Source organism: Pan troglodytes, chromosome 1 (genome assembly GCF_028858775.2).
Source record: "Pan troglodytes isolate AG18354 chromosome 1, NHGRI_mPanTro3-v2.0_pri, whole genome shotgun sequence".
NCBI classification, from domain to species: domain Eukaryota; kingdom Metazoa; phylum Chordata; class Mammalia; order Primates; family Hominidae; genus Pan; species Pan troglodytes.
In genome coordinates this window covers 82414112-82435576 of record NC_072398.2, presented here as the reverse complement: position 1 = coordinate 82435576, position 21465 = coordinate 82414112, and the positions used below count along the sequence as shown (strand labels likewise).

Genomic DNA, 21465 nt, shown 5'->3' with positions numbered 1-21465 from the left:
ATTTTCCCTTAGATGGAATGTGATTTTAGATGGTATGTGATTTTCCCTTAGATGGAATTGTTCTGTGATTTTCCTTTTTGTTTTCACTTTTGTTTCGATTTTTATTATGTTGTTAAGCTTATACGAACTTTACAAAATGAATAAGGAAAGTTTAGTGCTTTTCTATGGTCAGAAACAACTTAAATAGACTTAAATAGAATGGGGAGTTCAAGTTACTTGGAAATTTGAAGTAAAAAAATTGATAAAATTGACATTAGCACCCCATGCTTATTTTAGAAATAATTCCTAGACCACATTTTTCATTGTTTGCTTTATTAGGGGTCTAGTTGCATTCTTCTGTTCTTGTGAAAGGTAAAGATACATTGTATTAGAAAATTATCATACTTATCTAATTTTGCAAACTTTAAGCCTGTAGTTATGCACAATATTTTCTTATCTTAATTGCTCTTATTTTTTGTATAAAATTCTTATTTATTTTTATATGTATAGTATTTGTCTTTTTCTTCTTTTGACTAAACCTTCAAAAATTTCTCTATTTTATGTTTATTTTTATTTTTCAAGCAACTACCTTTGAGATTTTTCAATTCCTCTTTTTTATGAATTTAGTCTTTCACCTTAATGCCTTATTACTACTTTCCTTGGCTTTGTTTTGTGTTCCTTTCAAACTTCATTATTTGGCTACTTGGTGCATTTACTTTACATTATTTTTTCTTGGATAATACTAACTTTTTTCTCTCCTAACATTTTGAAAAGTTTTGATATTTTTAAGATAGTCTGTAATTCCAATTTGGTTTCCTCTTTTACCCTAGAGTTATTTAACAGAGTGATGTTTAATTTCCAAGTATGTGGATCAAGTCACATAAAAGTGAATAAAAACTAATTCATGACTGTCTAGGAATATTACTTAAGGGCAGAATTTGTGTCCAGGATTAATACATGGAAAAGATAGTTCATGTAGCTTGGAAGCATGAAGTACGCAACAGAGTTTAACACTCTACTCAAATCATATATTCCTCACTTACCAAGGCTTACGTAATGAAACTGCATTTTGTTTCTAGAAGGGGAATCAGTATCTAAGATTGCATCCATTCACATATCCAACAATTTCTGTGTGTACGTGACTCTACTTGGTACTTTGGGAACTTTAAAGATATCAGGAATTCACATCTTCTGTTTAGGAAGTGTATTCTTCTAAGGAAATTAAGGCATGTGCATGAAATTTGATAAGAGAATGATTTGGTTAGTAGAAGATAATGAAGTCAATAAACGAAGCAGAAACAAATTCCAGTGTAAACTTAGAGGAGAATAGTGACTGAAATCTGGCACGGGGCTTCAAATATTTTCTTCTTATTCCAGGTTTATAAAAAGCCCAAGAGATACATATCAAGTGCCATGTATTGACTACATGGATGAAATTGCATCTGAATTAGAGTCAAACCCAACCTGTTCTCTCTCCTCCTCTGGGATACAAAGTTAGCCAAAGAGATTTTCTATGGGTCTTGCACCGCATGTCAATATTGTCTACAGGGGCCAGGGAAATGGACCAGGGCCCAAAAGGCCTTTCTTACTGAAAGAGACCGGATCCTCAAACCCCTGAGAACACGTGTGGTCAAACACACTAGACCTTCTTCCTCTAGTCTGTGCTGTCCTTTTTCTCTTTGTTTCCATGTTAGGCATCCATGCCAGTGATATGTTATCAAGCTCACATTGACATAGATGTTTAAGGAACTAGAGAAGTACAGCTCATTGTTATTTGAATTATATCAAAATGAAGACAGTTAATTATATGGGAGAAGACATTTATTGGATAGACTAGCTCATATATGAATACTTAAATAAAAAAATTACTCTGATAATGATTTTTCTAAATGCTTTATATGAAGAGAGGTTTGAAAATGTTTTCTTTATTTTAGTAGTAATTTGAAGTATTTACAGATTTACATATAATATGACAATGAACAGTAATTAAAAATGGGATTCAATTTTTAAAGGGGTGGAGGCAAAATTAAACCAGAGTAAAGCTCAAAAGTACACTGCGTGGTCTCAAATTATCACCCCACAGATAACATATTTATTGCAAAAGGAAGATGTGTCTTTTCCATGGGAAAATCTGACAGTTATCATCTTAACTAAGTGATCAAACAGCACTGTTAATAGAAGGCCAACCTGAAAATTTGCAACTCCTAACATGACGCAATGAGAAGTCCAATATTACCTATCTAGTATCATTGCAAAAAATGTTTAACTTGAATTTAATCATCAGGAACAATCAGAAAAATGAAGAAAGTGCAACATTCTGAAGACATCTATAAAAAACTAAACTAAAAAAGACCAGGAAAAATTTTCTATATAATGGTGACTAAAGAGACATAATGACCAAATGCAATATTTGAACATGGATTCAGAGTTTGGTACAAATGGGAAAATTTAAATGCACACTGTAAATTAGATTATCTTTTTAAATTAATGTTAATATTATCTGATATAATAAAGGTATTATAGTTATATAGCAAAACATTCTTATTTTTGGGAGATGTATGCAGAAATAGAATGAGTAAAGAATCATGATATCTACAATTTATTTGCAAAAGGTACAAGAAAAAGGATGTATGTGTGTGTAAGAGAGAGATAAAATAAAAGATACAAAATATTAGCAACTGGCAATTCTAGGAAAAAAGTATACAAGTTAATTATACTATTTCTTCAACTCTTGTAAATTGGGAATTTTCAAAATTCCTAATTTTAGGGAAAAACACATTCTCTATAATGATTTATATGTGGGCCACAGATAAGCCATAAATTTGAGTTTAACTTTTTATTAACCAAACCAAAAAGGAAAGCTTAAATAAGCAAATGGTAAGACTTATGAAATAAAAACAATTCAATTGCTAAAGAGAATAGTAACTATCCTAGGTATTAAAATAGGGAAGAACTTTCTATGGGGGCTTCTTATAATAGAGGACACTATGTTGTAACAATCTTTGCTAAATATTATTTCTATCAAAAGAAATTTTTATAAATGTTTAAAGCATAGTCCCAGAAAGTGTCTAGAGCAATTTTTAAGACAGTAATTTTGATCACAGGGTCTCATTCTTTAACGTGTAGTAGAATGGGGCTCAAACTCTTCGTGTAATTGAAAGACTGGGTGGTGCAGCTGTCCCTAAAGAAGCTCAGTCCACCCGCCTAAGACTTGAGTTCAAGGAGTGCTTGCTTTGGGGGTCAAGATTATTTCTGGTAAATTATTTTGAATCTGCTCCTCATAGGCAAAGGACTGATTGAGGCCCCTAAATTCTACTCTTTCTATTACGGCCAAATGAATTTTAATGTGCAAAAATATATTGAACAAACTTTCAAAAGAATATTCATTTGAACATCCTGTTGAACCCTTTACAGTAAACTTTGAAATATACACCAATAAAAATGAGTTAACTTATTGTAAGGGATTGCAATTTATAAAACAGTTAACGGCTGAGCACAATAGCTTAAGCATGTAATCCCAGTGCTTTGGGAGGCAAAGGAAGGAGGTTCTATTGAGGCCAGGAGTTCAAGATTAGCCTGCGCAATATAGAAAAACTTCATCTCTACAAAAAATAAATAAAAAATTAATCGTGCATGGTGGTGTGCACCTGTAGTTCTAGCTAATCAGGAGGCTGAGGTAGAAGGATTGCTTCAGCCCAGGAGTCTGAGGCTGCAGTGATATATGATCATATCACTGCATTCCAGCCTGGATAACAAAGTGTGACTTTGTTTCTAAAAACTAAAAGAGAAAAAGAAAAAATAACTAAAAACTGTTAAAAGTTGAGAAATATCTATCAAAAATAATAAATTTAGATTAGAATTAGCTAAACTTTACCATTTTTTTAGCAACAACTAACTAGCAGGGTCACCTATCTATTTAGCCCCTTCTAAGATCAAAATTTGTTTTCAACTTTTATTTTAGAATCTGGAAGTACGTGTGCAGATTTGTTATAAAGGTATAGTGTGTGATGCTAAGGTGTGGAGTACAAATGATTCTGTCATCCATGTAATAGGCATAATACCCAGTAGGTAGTTTTTCAACACTTGATCCCCTATTCCCCACCTCTTGTATTCCCCAGTATCTATTGTTTCCATCTTTATGTTCATGTGTACCTAGTGTTTAGCTCCTATTTATAAGTGAGGACATGTGGTATTTTGTTTTCTATTCCTATGTTAGTTTACTTAGGGTAATGGCTTCCAGCTACATCCATGTTGCTGCAAAGAGCATGATTTTGTTCTTTTTTATGGCTGCATAGTATTCCATGGTATATATGTATCCTATTTTCTTTATCTAACTCACCATTGATAGGCATGGATTGACTCCACATCTTTGCTATTGTGGATAGCACTGCAATGAACATACAAGTGCATGTCTCTTTTTGGTAGAACAATTTATTTTCCTTTGGGTATGTATCCAGTAATGGAATTGCTGCATCAAATGGTAGTTCAACTCTTAGCTCCTTGAGAAAACTATAAACTGCTCTCCACAGTGGTTGAACTAATTTACATTCCTGTCAACAGTGTATAAGCGTTCCATTTATTCTGCAGCCTCTCCAACATCTGTTATTTTTTTACTTTTCAACAAAAACCACTCTGACTGGTGTAAGATGGTATCTCATTGTGGTTTTGATGTGCATTTCACTAATGATTAGCAATGATGAGCATTTTTTCATACATTTGTTGGCTGCATGTATGTCTTTTTTTAAGTTTTAAGTTCAGGGGTACATATGCAGGTTTGTTACATAGGTAAACTTGCATCATGGGAGTTTGTTTTACAGATTATTTCATCACCCAGGTATCAAGCCTCATACTCATTAGGTATTTCTCCTGATCCTCTCCCTCCTCCCACCCTCCACCCTTTTATCAGCCCAAGTGTGTGTTGTTCCCGTCTATATGTCCATGTGTTCTCATCATTTAGCTCCCACTTATAAGTGAGAACATGAAGGATTTGGTTTTCTGTTCTTGTGTTAGTTTGCTAAGGATAATGAACTCCAGCTCCAACCATGTCCTTGCAAAGGACATGATCTCATTCTTTTTAATGGCTGCATAGTATTTCATGTTGTATATATACCACATTTTCTTTATCCAGTCTATCATTGATGGCATTTCCATTGATTCTATGTCTTTGCTATTGTGAACAGTGCTGCAATGAACATACACATGCATGTGTCTTTAAAACAGAATGATTCACATTCCTTTGGATGTATGCTCAGTAATGGGATTGCTGGATCAAATGGTATCAAATTTCTTTCTTAAGGTCTTTGAGGAATCACCACACTTCTTCCACAATGGTTGAACTAGTTTACACTCCCACCAGCAGTGTATAAGCCTTCCTTTTTCTACACAACCTTGCCAGCATGTTATTTTTTGATAACATGTGATATGGTGTCTCATTGTGGTTTTGATTTGCATTTCACTAATTATCAGTGATGTTGAAGTTTTTTTCATATGATTGTTGGCCACGTGTATGTCTTCTTTTGAAAAGTGTCTGTTCATGTCCTTTGCCCATTTTTTATGAGGTTGTTGGATATTTCCCTTGTAAATCTGAGGGCATTATATAATGGTAAAGGGTTCAATTCAATAAGAAAATCTAACTATTCTAAATATATGTGATATATGCACAACTTTCCACCCAAAAACAGCAGAATATACATTCTTCTTATTACCACATGGCACATAATCTAAAATCAATTGCATAATCAATAATAAAACACTTCTCAGCAAATGTCTTATTTTGAGAAGTGTCTGCTCATGTCCTTTGCCTGCATTTTAATGGGGTTGTTTTTTGCTTGTTGATTTGTTTAAGTTCCTTATAGATTCTGGACTTTTATCAGATCCATAGTTTTTGAAAATTTTCTCTCATTCTGTAGGTTGTCTGTTTACTTACTGATAGTTTTGCTGTGTAGAAGTTCTTTAGTTTCAGTAGGTCCCACTTGTCAATTTTTTGTTTTTGTTCCAATTGTTTTTGAGGACTTAGCCACAAATTTTTTGCCAAGGCCAACATTGAGAAAGGTATTTCCTGGGTTTTCTTCTAGGACTTTTAGTTTGAGGTCTTACATTTAAGTCTTTAATCCATCTTGAGTTAATTTTTGTACATAATGATAGGTAGGGGTCCAGTTTAAATCTTCTCCATATGGCTAGCCAGCTATCCCAGCACCATTTATTAAATAGGAAGTTCTTTCCCCATTAATTATTTTTTGTACCTTTGTCGAAGATCAGATGGCTGTAGGTGTGTGGCTTTATTTCTGGGTTCTCTATGCTGTTCCATTGGTCTATGTGTCTGTTTTTGTACCCGTACCATGCTCTTTTGGTTACTATAGCCTTGTAGTATAGTTTGAAGTCAGGTAATATAATCTTTCTGGCTTTGTTCTTTTTGCTTAGGTAATATGTCTTTAAAACCATATTATCTTTTTAAAATAAATAGGCAATATGTTTTAAAACATGTTTTAAAACATTTTAAAACAAAATGTTTTAAGCATTTTAAAGATATAAGTTTAAGGAGGAAGAAGAGATATAGAGGAAGAGGGAGAGTGAAATCTTCCAGTTATTCTGGATTAAAACTCTGTAATTACATTTTTGAAAACTCTATAGCTTTGCTGTGGTGCTATCACTTTGATCTTTGACTTCTGTGTCCAAAGGGCCAGTGGTTTGAAATTGGACAAGGCCCATTTTTTCTTCTAAGGTAGAATCAACTTTTAAAAAGCAGCTCCAAATAATTAGAACTATTTAATAGTAAACTGCATAGTTTCACAGTGGCAGCCATAGATGGAGATAGAACAATGTCAAGAGAGAGCATGCATGATGCTGGTTTACTGCACTATGAGGAAGCCTTCACTAGAGGCATGCCTCCACCTTTGCATCCTATTTGGGAGTGTTGATTCTGACATTCAGTGGGGTCTCTCCTCTCTTCATCAAGCAGAGTAAAGGTTCTTCATGCTTCTGATGTCTCTGTCTTTCATTCCCTCACCATTGGTTCCCGCATATGTGACAGCAATTTTGGGTAAATGCATCTGCTCTGCAAACCTAAAGTCTCCCTTGATGGGTTTCCTTAGGTTCAAGACTTAGGAAGAACTATTAGAAAGCCCAACTGCAGCTGCATATCAATGCCACAATCTATCTTCAACTTCATCAGAAATAAAGTTGGTGTTTTCATTACCATATGCCTGACTCCTGTGTCTTAATTCTGACTTGTTTCTGAACTCAGAAGGGATTTAAGAGCTGTGAGCAATTATTACCCCAAATGCCAAAACAAAGCACTGTTGTGAGAAATTTTGGAGATGGAAGAACAAGGATGGAAAGAGAGGCTACCAACACGTGTGAAATCAGGACTATTGTGGTACCAAAGGACGTAGAAAAAAAGAAAATCTATAGGGGAGAAAAGTGAAGTACCAAATGAAGAGCTATAAGAACACCAAGTGAGATCCTACAGCCTCACCCTCACTTCCGCTCTGATCCACAGCACCTTAGTATTCTCTCATGAAGAATGGAAAGAATTGGAGACTCCTCACTACTAGATAAGAACTTGGAGGATCTTGATGCAGGAGCATTAAATCCTAATTTTATTTCCATAGGAGTTCTACCAGCATCCTCTTTTTGAGGATAGGGGATAAAGTTTACAAGACAGAAGTTTACATAATATCTCAGCTACCCTTAAGGATTTCTAGGTGAGAAAAAGAGAGATTCTGTTCATTATTCCTAAACACTTTATAAATTAAGGTATATGAAACTATGTTTTTCCTATTTGCTAGAATGTTTTCACTAGAAATCTGTGACTATGACAATATTTCAAGATCTGTATTACTAAATTTCAACCTCAATGAGAGATTGGCATCCACAATCCCAAAATAATGGAAGGTGTGAAGATGTTAACAGAATTTAATTATCAATTTTTCTTAAAGCAAGACAAAGCTATCTACACAAAGCCAGGTCATAGTACAGATATCTCAAGAGTCAGGACTCTAAACTGTAAGTCCACTGAGGAACAGACTGTCAGCTTTATCTTAAGCTTCTCTCCTAAGTAAAGCTGTGGACTGGAGCTCTTGCTTGTCTCCTTGTTCCATTACCTAAGTACATTCATTTTCACACTTCTATTCCAACTGTGTACTCTTTTACTTTTTTCCTGACCTCTCCAGTAAAAGTCCCCTCCTTTTCCTTTTCATTCACTTCCATTAATTATAGCCTAGGCAAAAATTTCAAAGAGTTTTAGATTGACTACTTATCCAACCAACCAACACATACACACTGTTTGCTAAGTTATAATTTAGGAACTAGGTCAGAAACCAATTCAGAATAACAGAACACTTTTTTATTACTTTGATGTTGTTAACCTCATAAAAGAAAATTCAGCAGAGACTTAGCAGCCTAAGCCTAAGGCATTTCTGTCTTAAGTATATATTAGTATATATTACATTTATATTAGCTTCCTAAGTATATGTGTTTATTAGCAAGTATTTTTCAGAAATTACCCTTTTATTAAAAGTTCACATCATTCTAAATACTTTTTTCTGAACTTTCTTCGGAAAAGAAAATTAAAACTGTTGAAAATTCAAAAAATTCAAATGATAACAGCTGCCCCAGGATTTGCTTCTTTAATAGTATTAATGATTCTCATCATTTTAGAGATAATTAACTATCAAAATTTATGCTTATGGGCTTGAGGTGATTTGAGTCTATAACAGTATTACTATAACTTTGTTACAGGGTGAAATATCAGAAAAATAATATGGTATAATGGAGCAAATAACAATTTGAGGAAATTTTTCACTGAATTAGCTGATTATTTCACCATTCTGCACATTCAGTTGGCAGGTTCTTTAGTGTATGTATTGGTTGGTTGTATAAGTACTCAATGATGACAACTACTTAAGAAGTAGCAGAATCTAAGTTTCTCTAAAATACTTGATCTACCTAGATCTTAAGAGACTCTTGGAAATTTATTCTAGGGTTTGGGGTGGTCCTCTATTTTCATATTTGTGTAAACTTGACATACTACCTGGATACTCCCTGTTGTTTATTTATACAAGAGGCAGAAGAGTTTTGTTTCTGAGATCTTGTGTTCTACAGCCAGGCAGCTTGAGTTCCAATCCTGGCTCTCCCACTTGCCAGCTCTGTGATCATAGGCGAGTTATTTGCCCTCGTTATGTTTGGTTTCCTCGTCTATAAAATGTGAGTGATAATATAGTGCCTACCTCACTTTAAATAAGTTAAGGATGTTTAAAATAGTACCTGCCACAGCATGAGCACTCAAAAAGGTGGCTATGTTAGTAAATGTTAGCTGTTAACATGGCATGTCAAGCTGTTAAGTGTCAATCACATTTATGTGGCCCATTTGTGATCCTGATTCCATATTCTCTAGTGTAAAGAAAATTTATAAGAAACCAAGATAGATAACTTTGCAGTTGGCAAGCTCATTTGTGTTTCCAACTGATATTATGTCACAGTACCTTGAGAATGTCTACATTATTTCTTCTTCCAACGTGGTATTATACCATACATACTCTTGTGACTTGCTTATAAATTATTTAAGCAAACCACCAATATTGGACATTTCTGTTGTTCTGAAAAATCCCCTATTATTTCCCTGACATTGGACCATGTCTTTCTTTATTCGATTGTGTCAAATTCTCTTCTAAGAACAGAAGATGAAGGGCAGATTGATTTACTCAGTTTTTAATTAATTTCCTAGATTCTAGTTATCATTCATGTATTTCAGCTCTATTTTGTCACATTTTTCCTACTTATAATACCTGATTCTTTGATAAACTGAATCTGTAAAGCACATAAAAAAACTAAACTGTCAATACTTCTTCCTAGTTTTGCTGAACCTGCAGAGCTTTATTTGTGGATACAACACCTCTCAGAATGCCATCCTCATTCCCAAACACTCCCTTCATTCAACACCCCACCGTCACTAGACTGAGTCCACCATTTTCTGAGAACTGTTGTTTATGAATCAGTGTAGAAAAAAGGAGAATGCTGCCCCAAAAAGCATCACAAAGTTATGGCTGGTAGAGCTTCATGGTCTCCAAGCCAGGAAAGCAAATGGGAAAAAGGGTTTCATAAGAGCCAGCCAAATGCCAATTTTTTTCTTTTTTTTTTCTTTTTTTTTTTAATGAGACAGAGTCTCGCTCTGTTGCCCAGGCAGGCTGGAGTGCAGTGGTGCAATCTCAGCTCACCACAACCCCCACTTCCTAGGTTCAAGCGATTCTCATGCCTCAGCTTTCCAAGCAGCTGGGATTACAGGCATGTGCCACCACACCCAGCTAATTTTTTGTATTTTCAGTAGAGATGAGGTTTCACCATGTTGGCCAGGCTGGTCCCAGTACTTTGGGAAGCCAAGGCAGGCAGATCACTTGAAGTCAGGAGTTCAAGACCAAATGCCATCTTTAAAATAAAAACCTGCCATGCTATTTGATTAGCCATTAGTATCCCTTCTTCCTTCAAATTTTTTATTTTAAATTCCTTTTTGATGTTTTTATTCATCCAAAAAGGGTAATATTTAATATTTAAATGTTATAGCAAAAATATGTGCAGTATATGATATATCCTAAATCACTTTCAGCTGCCCTATTCGGACCTTCTAGGATAGTTTTAATAGCATCATACTTAACTCTTTGTTCAAATTCAGTCCCCAAAAATGTAAGCAGTGGGAGGGGTCTAGACACATACTGTTGCTGAAAGCCTCAGGCTCCAAAGCCAGACTGGCATGGGTTCAAATCCCAGTCCTACTGCTTACTGCTAAGTAACAAGGGGCAAATTGCCTCACCCAAATGAGTCTCTGTGTCTCGTCTGTGACATGTGGATAACAGTACCTACCCCACAGAAGAGTTGCAAAGAGTAAATGAATAAAGCATGAGTGGTATGTCTCAGCACTGTGCCTTGTAAGTGTTAGATATCACGATTGCTATCATTCTCTGTTGCATCCTTATTCTCCTGAGGAAGTCAAAGTGCAAGTTAGAGCCAGGTGCTGTGGCTCTTTCCTGTAGTCCCAGCGATGCGGGAGGCTGAGGTGGCAGATCTCTGGAGCCCAAGAGATTGAGGCTTCAGTGAGTCATGATTGCTTCACTGCACTCCAGCCTGGGTAAGAAAGAAAGACCCTGTCTCAAAAAAAAAAAAAAAATAGTGCAAGTTAGATCTCAGTCTTTGAAAAATGGCAGGCACAGAGCTATTGAGCCAGCCCAGGAACAGAAGCCCCACTGCAGTCATGTGATGTGCCTGAATGTTTATTCAACCCAAGACCAGGAAATCTCCAAAGCAAATACTTCTAAACTTCCTAAACTCTACATTTTCAATTCTTAGGGAAATTAGTGTATGTATACATTAGTGTATACAATATTCTGAATTAACGTGCCTCTCAATATTTATAGCTCTTCAGCACACTGAATATGCCCACCAAAAAAATGTTAATTTTGATGATAAATTATTTCATAAAAGTGAAACAAAATTTGTCAAACTGACCCTAGAAATAAAAGTTGTATTAGAAATGAGGATGTGGCTCAAAGTCTTCAAACATCTTTTGTATTTCAAAGGCACTTGGGCAGCAGCAACCTGTGAATTCAGGGATGGGCTAAAGAATATTCTGCTGTCCTTGGTTTTCTAGATGTCTCAGACACTATAGGGTGAGGAAGTGACCCAAGGTATTTGTAAAGCCAGGGCTAGATGTGAACTCTAGGATCTGTCCTTCCTGGATGAATGAACTATTTGACTCTATTAGAAACCCCCAGATAAATACGTACAATAAGATTAGCGTTGCTGAGAATGGTTTGGTCCACTTCAGAGAGACCCCCCTCAAAACAAATGAATCCTTTTATAGGGAATAAAAAAGACTTGACAGTCTCTCTTTTCTCAGACAACACCCAGCAAAGAAATGAACCCATTGAAGTCTTGACTAACACTCCTGATTAAAACACTCCCACTGGGCAGGCCGATGCCTGAGGGGAATAAATGAGTAAGAAAACACATTACAAGCTTAGTAGTTTTGACATGTGGCTTTTCCTGAATCTTTAAAGGAATCTATTTCAAAATAATGATACCTATAAATGTGAAACAATTTGAAACATGAACTAATTATTCTATATAATGCCTTTAGATGCCAGGAAGCATTAATATCTCTTCTTGTTTGAGTGATGAAACACATATGTGAAGTTGGCTGCCTTAAGGCACCACAGTTAATAGACATTAAGACCCAGTAACATCCAGAGTAGATTGTACGGGTCAAATCACACAGCTGTTACAGGAATGGAGTCCTGATCCAGACCCCAAGAGAGTGTTCTTGGATCTTGGATCTCATGCAAAAAAGAATTCAGGGCAAGTCCATAGACGAAAGTGAAAGGAAGTTTGTTACGAAAGTAAAGGAATAAAAGAATGGCTACTCCACAGAGCAGCCCGATGCCTGCTGGTTGCCCATTTTTATGGTTATTCCTTGATTATATGCTAAACAAGGGGTGGATTCCTCATGCCTCCCCTTTTTAGACCATACAGGGCAACTTCCTGACATTGCCATGGCATCTGTAAACTGTCATGGCATAAATTGTTATGGTGGGAGTAAAGCAGTGAGGACGATCAGAGAGGTCACTTTCGTGGCTATCTTGGTTTTGGTGGCATTTTAGCCAGCTTCTTTACTGCAACATGCTTTATCAGCAAGGTCTTTATGGCCTGTATCTTGTGCTGACCTCCTGTCTCATCCTGTGATTTAGAATGCCTTAACCATCTGAGAATGCAGCCCAGTAGGTCTCAGCCTCATTTTAACCAGCTCCTATTCAAGATGGAGTTGCTCTGGTTCACACGCCTCTGACACAGCTGCCCTATCTCTGTTTCCAAAGGCTTGAAGGAAACTCCAGTCAATCAGGAAATATGTCTATGTGGCTGTAATGCTGCAGGAGGTGGGAGACCTGCTGACCTGCACTGTTCACCATACAGTAGCTTCACACTCATATGATGACCCTTCAAATACTGGGAGTCACAGGTTTACAGTTTCCCCAGTTTGCTGGAATTCAAGTGGGTATCACAATGGCTTATCACCTTGGTACCCCACCTATGTAAAATTCAAAACATAATAGATCCTTATGTTCTCAGAAAATCCACCCCTTAGATAATCCTTCCCTATGGCTTAGACATCCTGTATAATCAGCAGACAAAACCAGTTGAAGCATGAACCTATTCTGACCCCCAAGGAAGCACCACTTTTCTAATACTGTGCTAGCAATATTTTCCACTTATGCAATTTCATTTATTTATTTATTTATTTATTTATTTATTTATTTATTTATTCATCACTGCAACAAACGTTTCCTGAGCTCCAGACACTGTTCTAGGCACTAAAAATATAGCAGTAAACAAGAAAGTCAAAATCTCTTCCTGTGAGCTACACACTCTAGGGGGAGAAAAATACTCAACAGATAAATAAACAGTATCATGGAGGGGGAAAGACCAATAAGAAAAATAAAGCAAGATAAGAGACTAGAAAATGATCTGGAACAGAGATAAAGAGGACTTCTTTCTCAAACAGACTAGTCAAGGAAGAACTTTGAGGAAGAACATTTGAGCAGAGACCTTAATGAAGTGAGGGAGATAATGACTGTCAGCAACTTGGTGGAAAGTTTTTATGATTCTTTTTTATGCATACAAACACACAAACTGTTTTCTCGCAAAAATTGGAACATACTATATCAATTTTGTTGTAAACTTCCATAATTTATTTCAGTAATCTACCAACTGTTGGGAATTTAGTTTGTCTCAACATACTTGAATTTATAAGAAGAATCAACTGAAAATTAATTACATATGGAATAGATAATAAAGACGTTAATAATTAAAGAGGCTAAAGGCTGGAAAAATAGATGATACATCCAAAGATCACTGTCATGTTGACTAGACTGCTTGTAGCCAATTACTGTACTTCAACCAGAACAGCACTTTACAGTAACTGTGGATTCTGCTACTGTTTCCCACACCTGTAAGTGCCACTGTCACCTCTATCATCTCTCATTAATGGAGAATCTATGATCCACTCCAACATACAAGAAGTAATTCAAAGCCTATTGTTCTCAGAACCAGGAAACAAGAAAGAACATCTGAGCAGAAAACATTATCTGGCTCCTCTCCTTAAAGAGACAAATCCTCTGCTGATAACAAAAAACACCTGGAAACTTCCTAACCTTATGAGATTTCGCCACCATCTGACTTCTGCCTTCATGGATTATCCCATGTTCCATCTACTCTCTTCCAAACAATTAACTGCTCATCTGCATCCCAGACTTAAGATTTTAAGAAGATAAACTAGACACATGGCACAAGAAGTACTGAATTCCCAAGGGGGCACAATCTGCTCCCTGCTTAGTACAATGATGAGGATATGAGTTGGAAGAGGAGTCATGGAACCCAGCCACTGTATTCTCTCTTAAGGAATCAGAGCTTTTTCAGAAAGCCTAGGCTCTACTGCTCCCACTATAGAAAGCCTACAGAAAGAGGAATAGTACTTCCTGCTCATAGCTTTAAGTAAGCCAACTCACTAGGCAGTTGACCCAACCTCTTACCTCCCCCCACTTGCCAGTCCTTACTACTATACTAATTTTTTTTGACCTGTATTTAAGGAACCTAGCTCACCTCTGTGGTTGCCTTTTGTCCCCTCTTATTTCAGCCTAAACTGGCTGCCCAGGACTTGACTGGCTCAATGCTGGTAAAATCTGGCAGTCTGCCAAGTCAATAGCGGCAGGATAATAGCTACTATTGGGTCTCCCTGCCTCAAGGTGGGAGGCAAAATATAGGAGGACTGCAGGAAGCAACAGGTCCTTCTGCAAACAGAAGACCTGTAAAAGACAGAGGCACAGAAGTCAGGATAGGGGCTGTTGGGGGTTGGGGGCAGGGCCAGGATGCATCTAGCTTTACTAGATGCCACAGCCTTGTGTCATTATGATGAAAAAGCAGTGCTGAGGAAAATTCTTGCTTAGGGTCTAGTAAAGAGCTCACATGGATGGGCACTGACGTGATTCTCACCATATAGTAATCCATTTATTAGTGCTTCTCTATGAGAATGTGTGACTTTTCTCTAAAAGAATTATTATGCTACTCTCGAAAATCAATATAAGCGCATTCTATATCAGCTGGATGACCAGTGACCAAATTTGTTTATGCTCATGACTGCATCAATACTAACAGGCATAGGTTTTTAATTGTCTCAGAACAAATGAGAAGAATTTAATATGTACGTGATGAGCAACAAAGAGAAGGCTAAACAAAGTGTTTGTAATAGTGCAAACAGAGAAAAGTTGTCAAGACAGGGATGCGCTCTATCACCACTCCTATTCAATATAGTGTTGGAAGTTCTGGCCAGGGAAATCAAGCAAGAGAAAGAAATAAAGGGTATTCAATTAGGAAAAGAGGAAGTCAAAGAGCAGACGACATGACTGTACATTTAGAAAGCCCCATTGTCTCAGCCCAAAGTCTCCTTAAGCTGATAAGCAACTTCAGCAAAGTCTCAGGATACAAAATCAATGTGCAAAAATCAGAAGCATACTTATACATCAATAACAAACAAACAGAGAGCCAAATCATGAGTGAACTCCCATTCACAATTGCTTCAAAGAGAATAAAATACCTAGGAATCCAACTTACAAGGGATGTGAAGGACCCCTTCAAGGAGAACTACAAACCACTGCTCAATGAAATAAAAGAGGACACAAACAAATGGAAGAACATTCCATGCTCATGGATAGGAAGAATCAATATTGTGAAAATGGCCATACTGCCCAAGGTAATTTATAGATTCAATGCCATCCCCATCAAGCAACCAATGACTTTCTTCACAGAATTGGAAAAAACTACTTTAAAGTTCATATGGAACCAAAAAAGGACCTGCATTGTCAAGTCAATCCTAAGCCAAAAGAACAAAGCTGGAGGCATCATGCTACCTGACTTCAAACTATACTACAAGGCTACAGTAACAAAAACATCATGTTACTGGTACCAAAACAGAGATCTAGACCAACAGAACATAACAGAGGCCTCAGACGTAACACCACACATCTACAACCATCTGATCTTTGACAAACATGACAAAAACAAGAAATGGGGAAAGGATTCCCTATTTAATAAATGGTGCTGGGAAAACTGGCTAGCCATAGGTAGAAAGCTGAAACTGGATCCCTTCCTTACACCTTATATAAAAATTAATTCAAGATGGATTAAAGACTTAAATGTTAGACATAAAACCATAAAAACCCTAGAAGAAAACCTACGCAATACCATTCAGAACATAGGCATGGGCAAGGACTTCATGACTAAAACACCAAAAGCAATGGCAACAAAAGCCAAAATTGACAAATGGGATCTAATTAAACTAAAGAGCTTCTGCACAGCAAAAGAAACTACCATCAGAGTGAACAGGCAACCTACAGAATGGGAGAAAAATTTTGCAATCTACTCATCTGACAAAGGGCTAATATCCAGAATCTACAAAGAACTTAAACAAATTTACAAGAAAAAAATCAAACAACTCCATCAAAAAGTGAGCAAAGGATATGAACAGACACTTCTCAAAAGAAGACATTTCTGCACCCAACAGACATATGAAAAAATGCTCATCATCACTGGTCATCAGAGAAATGCAAACCAAAACCACAATGAGATACCATCTCACACCAGTTAGAATGGCGATCATTAAAAAGTCAGGAAACAACAGGTGCTGGAGAGGATGTGGAGAAATAGGAACGCTGTTACACTGTTGGGGGGAATGTAAACTAGTTCAACCATTGTGGAAGTCAGTGTGGCGATTCCTCAAGGATCTAGAACTAGAAATACCATTTGACCCAGCCATCCCATTACTGGGTATATAACCAAAGGATTATAAATCATGCTGCTATAAAGACACATGCATACGTATGTTTACTGTGGCACTATTCACAATAGCAAAGACTTGGAACCAACCCAAATGTCCATCAATGATAGACTTGATTAAGAAAATGTGTCACATATACACCATGGAATTCTATGCAGCCATAAAAAAGGATGAGTTCATGTCTTTTGCAGAGACATGGATGAAGCTGGAAACCATCATTCTGAGCAAACTATCGCAAGGACAGAAAACCAAACACTGCATGTTCTCACTCATAGGTGGAAATTGAACAATGAGAACCCTTGGACACAGGAAGGGGAACATCACACACCGGGGCCTGTCGTGGGGTGGGGGTAGGGGGTAGGGATAGCATTAGGAGAAATACCTAATGTAAATGATGAGTTAATGGGTACAGCAAACCAACACGGCAGATGTATACATACGTAACAAACCTGCACGGTGTGCACATGTACCCTAGAACTTAAAGTATAATAATTAAAAAAAGAAAAAAGTTGTGTAAAAGAAAATCAGCTCATCACACAGCACACATTAATGAAGTCACACTGATGCCACGAGAACAGGAGTGGTTTGGTACCATGGTCTTATTGCGAGCAGCTTTATACTTTCATCAAACTGGCATCTATTAGTTAAATTAATGTTAGGGGTTTGTTTTTACTTAAATTTAAAATCTGTTATGTAAGAGTTATTATAAGAAATTTATAACTGGTTTTAATGTCTGTACATAAGTAACCAGATAATTAAAATAATTTAAGTAAACATCACAGATTCTCAAGAATTATTTTTCATGTACAGAAAGCTCATTAAGATTATTTATTGCAGCATTGTTTATAATTGCAAAGCATCAGGTGTATCCCAAATTCCGAATATCTATCTATAGCATACTGATTATATAACTATGGTGCAGCCATACAGTGGAATATGGTACAACTGCCAGAAAAAATAAGATAACATGAAGCAATCTCTAAGATATTTGTTCAGTAGAAAAAAGTACAGAACAGTGTAAATAATATACTGCATTAGGTGTAGAAAAGGTACAAATAAGAGTCTACGTTTATTTTTGTTTGCATTTACATTTTTAAAAAGCACTACAAGGACACTCAATAAACTATTAAAAGTGGATATCAATGAAACCAGACAGGAGGACTTCTCACTGTGTGCCTGGTTATATAGTGTCCGTTTTTGAGCCATACAAAATTTATATACTGAAAAACTAAAACTAAATTTATAAACAAAAAGTAAAAGTAGTGCGTCTATCTGTTAGCCAAGATTAAGAAACACTCAGCAAATTGTTGGAGTGAGTATGTAGATTAAGGTGTTTTAGAAGTTCAAGAAAAAAAACACATTTATAGATTCACATATTAAAGCCACCAAAATCTATTGAGGATCGTGGGCTGTCTCATTCATGAATAGCTCATTCATGACCCTGGATGAACTTTAAACTCCGGTTTGAATGCATTGGTTTCAGCGCAACATGCTGCCTGACAAGGTATCTCAGTAGGGTCCATTTCAGCCGCTAGGTAAGCTTAGTTAATGCTAGATACTGTGATAGACATTGCCTGTGACTGTTTCAGGGAGTTACACAGACTGCATTCAAGTATTTCCTTTATTGTATCTTGATGTCTTTAGTTTTGGATTTTAGGAGCAAACTTCAAAGAGCAGGGTTTTTTTGTTTGTTTGTTTGCTTGTTTTTGTCTTTCTCCAGATATCCCAGGGGTGCCCTTGCATCTCTGCAGTAATGACCCCACACAACTCAGGATAAGAGTAACAACAACAGCCAGTCATTGGGAAAAGAAAGTTGGTGGTAGAAAAGGAAGAGAAGACAACCGTTGGAGTGGCTTCGACCCCAAAGTGAAGCTTCCACTGGAAAGTTAAAGACATCCCCTCAGCATATTCCCCACCCCAGCTGTGGAGAGCAAGGAAGGGTCTTCAGGGCAATAGAACATTAGTAGGTGAGATCAGAGTCTGAGGAAAGTGGGTTTGCATCGTGGCTCTATTACTTTCTAGCAGGGTAACATTGTGCTACTCATTTAACTTCTCTGAGCTTATGTTTGCTTACTAGGAAAACAGGGACTATCACGGTACAGTCCTCATAAGGCTGCTGTGGGAATAAATAATCTGTGTAAAATACTGAGCACAGTAATAACCAGCACAGATAAATGTCAGCAGCTATTAATGTGTGATTGACAAAATCATTAGTAGAATAATTCTTCAAACACCTAAATTAAGACAAAGTTGTTTAAAATATGTGTATTACTCTGTAAAACCCAGCATACTCTGACTGAAAGCCAGAAGATAGCAGCATTCTGTAGAGGGCGCTCCATACCTACCCCGAACTCCAGACCATGACTATGGTCATCAGGTGGGTGCTTACTGGCCCAGGTGTTTGACTGCATCAATGGCACGTGAGTTCTTTGTGAGACAACAGAGGGATTAGCTGCAAATGATGGAATCCACACTTTGGGATAAGAACTATCTATGGTTTATTTTACAGTTAAATCAAGCATGAATGCCATATTTTCCAGGTCTGCTGTTGTACAGAGCTAAATTAAGCAAAAAAGAAGGCATTTTGATAAGCATGCAGGACTAATAGGCCAGGCACAGTCTAGCCTCAAGGACTGGCTCCAGAAACTGGAAAACTGCTTGAAACCCAGGCAGGACCCTCTCCCTCTCAGGTCTCTGTTCTGACAGCTGTTTCCTTCTCTACTTTCTGCCTAGAGCAGCTTCCTCTGCTCCCAGCCTGCAAGGTAGAATACGGCTGCCCATAGCTTCCCAGCAAAAGTTGCAGGTCCAACACGTGAGGGAAGTTAAATGTTTCTCAGTTTCTGTTCTAAATTCCCAGTGAAGGGTCTGTAATTGACTCACGTGGGTCAAATTCTCATCTCTAAAGCAAGTAACTATGGCTTTCTTCAGAGGGCAGATTTGTTTTATACTTACATGGCTGCTGGAAACCCACTCCTTGAATTGAGAGGGGGCAGTTAAGGTAATTGCTAAGATCTGGACAGATGTCTCCAAAAACGCTCACAGTAAATCATATAGAGGGGCTCTGATTTTCATGCAGCACACAGAGACAAAAACCAAGTTTCTTCTGTGAAATCTTAGAAATCTACTTCTTTATAAAAAGATTACAATAAATTCTTGGTCTATTTTTGTTCACTCAAAAGATAAGTGCTGAGTCCTCTTTAACTCAATTTATAATCCTCTTATTCTAAAGTTTTCTGCTATGCCTCTGCCATGTATTTCCTTAGGGATGGCTTTCTCTACCCCTGCATGGCCCTGAGGCTACGTCTATCTCCCCTGAGCTCTGTCCCAGCTATCTGCGTTCTCCAGATACCACTTTGTTCCCTCTTCTGCCCCTGACTCCCAGGGTAGCTTCCTGATTGGACCTGAAATGCAAATGATGCCTTTCCACTTCCTTTGTAACACCCACACATGGCACAGTTAGTCCACTCCTCACTCCATTACCTATGTGTACTGCAGATGCTTCAAATTAAAGAAATGATGACCTCATCTTAAAAATCTTCTCAATCACCTTCATGTCAGGATGACAGCAAACACAACAAAGAATATGATGTTGGAAGCATATTCTTAGGCTTATGGACTTTTTGAATTTGGGTATTTCTATGCCATGGACTAAAGAAACTTAAAAACTGAGAACAGGGGCGATGTGATGTTTTATACAGACAGCAATTTCAGAATATTTTACTACATTTTCCAACTTGAACTACTGTAGGAGATAGATTCTGACCAAGTGGCAGTGATTCACTAGATGACAACTAGATGGGCAAACTCCATACTTAGCATAGGTGTCCCCTCCCCTTGGCATTACTGCACATACCATCTTTAGAAACATAGTACAGTATCTTGCAGTGTATTGTCATTGTCTGTTTTCTACTATCCATTAGAGGGCAGAGACCATGTCTTTTCCTCTTTTTATCTCCACCACCTAGAAAAATAAGCGTCACATAGTAGGAGCTCTATAAACTTTTATTTGATTAATGAAAAAAAAAGCAATAAGAATTCCAAACACAAAGGAATTTTGTAAGAAGCAGATTACAATTAATAAGCAGATGAAAGTAAAGTGAATCCCACTGAGTAAAATAAGATGCATTTGAGATACATTTTTAAAAACGCTACCTCAGCCATGTATAATTTATGAATATTGAGCACTCTCTGATAGGTAGGTAGGGCCATGTAACTGCTTCAAAACAATGAAGTCGCCTAGGTGTTTTTATAATGTGACAAGAATATTTCTTTTCATTGCTGACAAGTATTTACATTTTTCCACTGTGGAGTTAACCTAATCTTGTACCTTGTCATTTTCTCTCTCCTGCAGAGGTAAATCCTCTGTCTATAAATGTATACAACCATAATCCCTTGAGCCATGCAAAGACAGCTTGCCAGTTTTGACTGTGTAACATCTATTTAATAGCTCAAGGGGTAGCTGACAACGAAGTAATTAAGAAAAAACAGATTTCACAAGCCAATAAAAATTCTCCCCTTAGCACAGCTTGAGAACTACAAAGTTAGGACTGAAATCTAGAGATAAATATTAGATAATTAGCTCCTAAGCCCTTTCAAAATGAAGCTTTTTCTAA

At 37.0% G+C, this 21465-nt stretch overlaps 1 pseudogene; it reads left to right on the top strand.

The window, feature by feature from the left end:
- LOC100611866 (flavin-containing monooxygenase 5-like) overlaps positions 1 to 18742 on the top strand; it is a 38475-nt pseudogene extending 19733 nt beyond the window's left edge.
- Positions 18743 to 21465: the final 2723 nt, after the last annotated feature.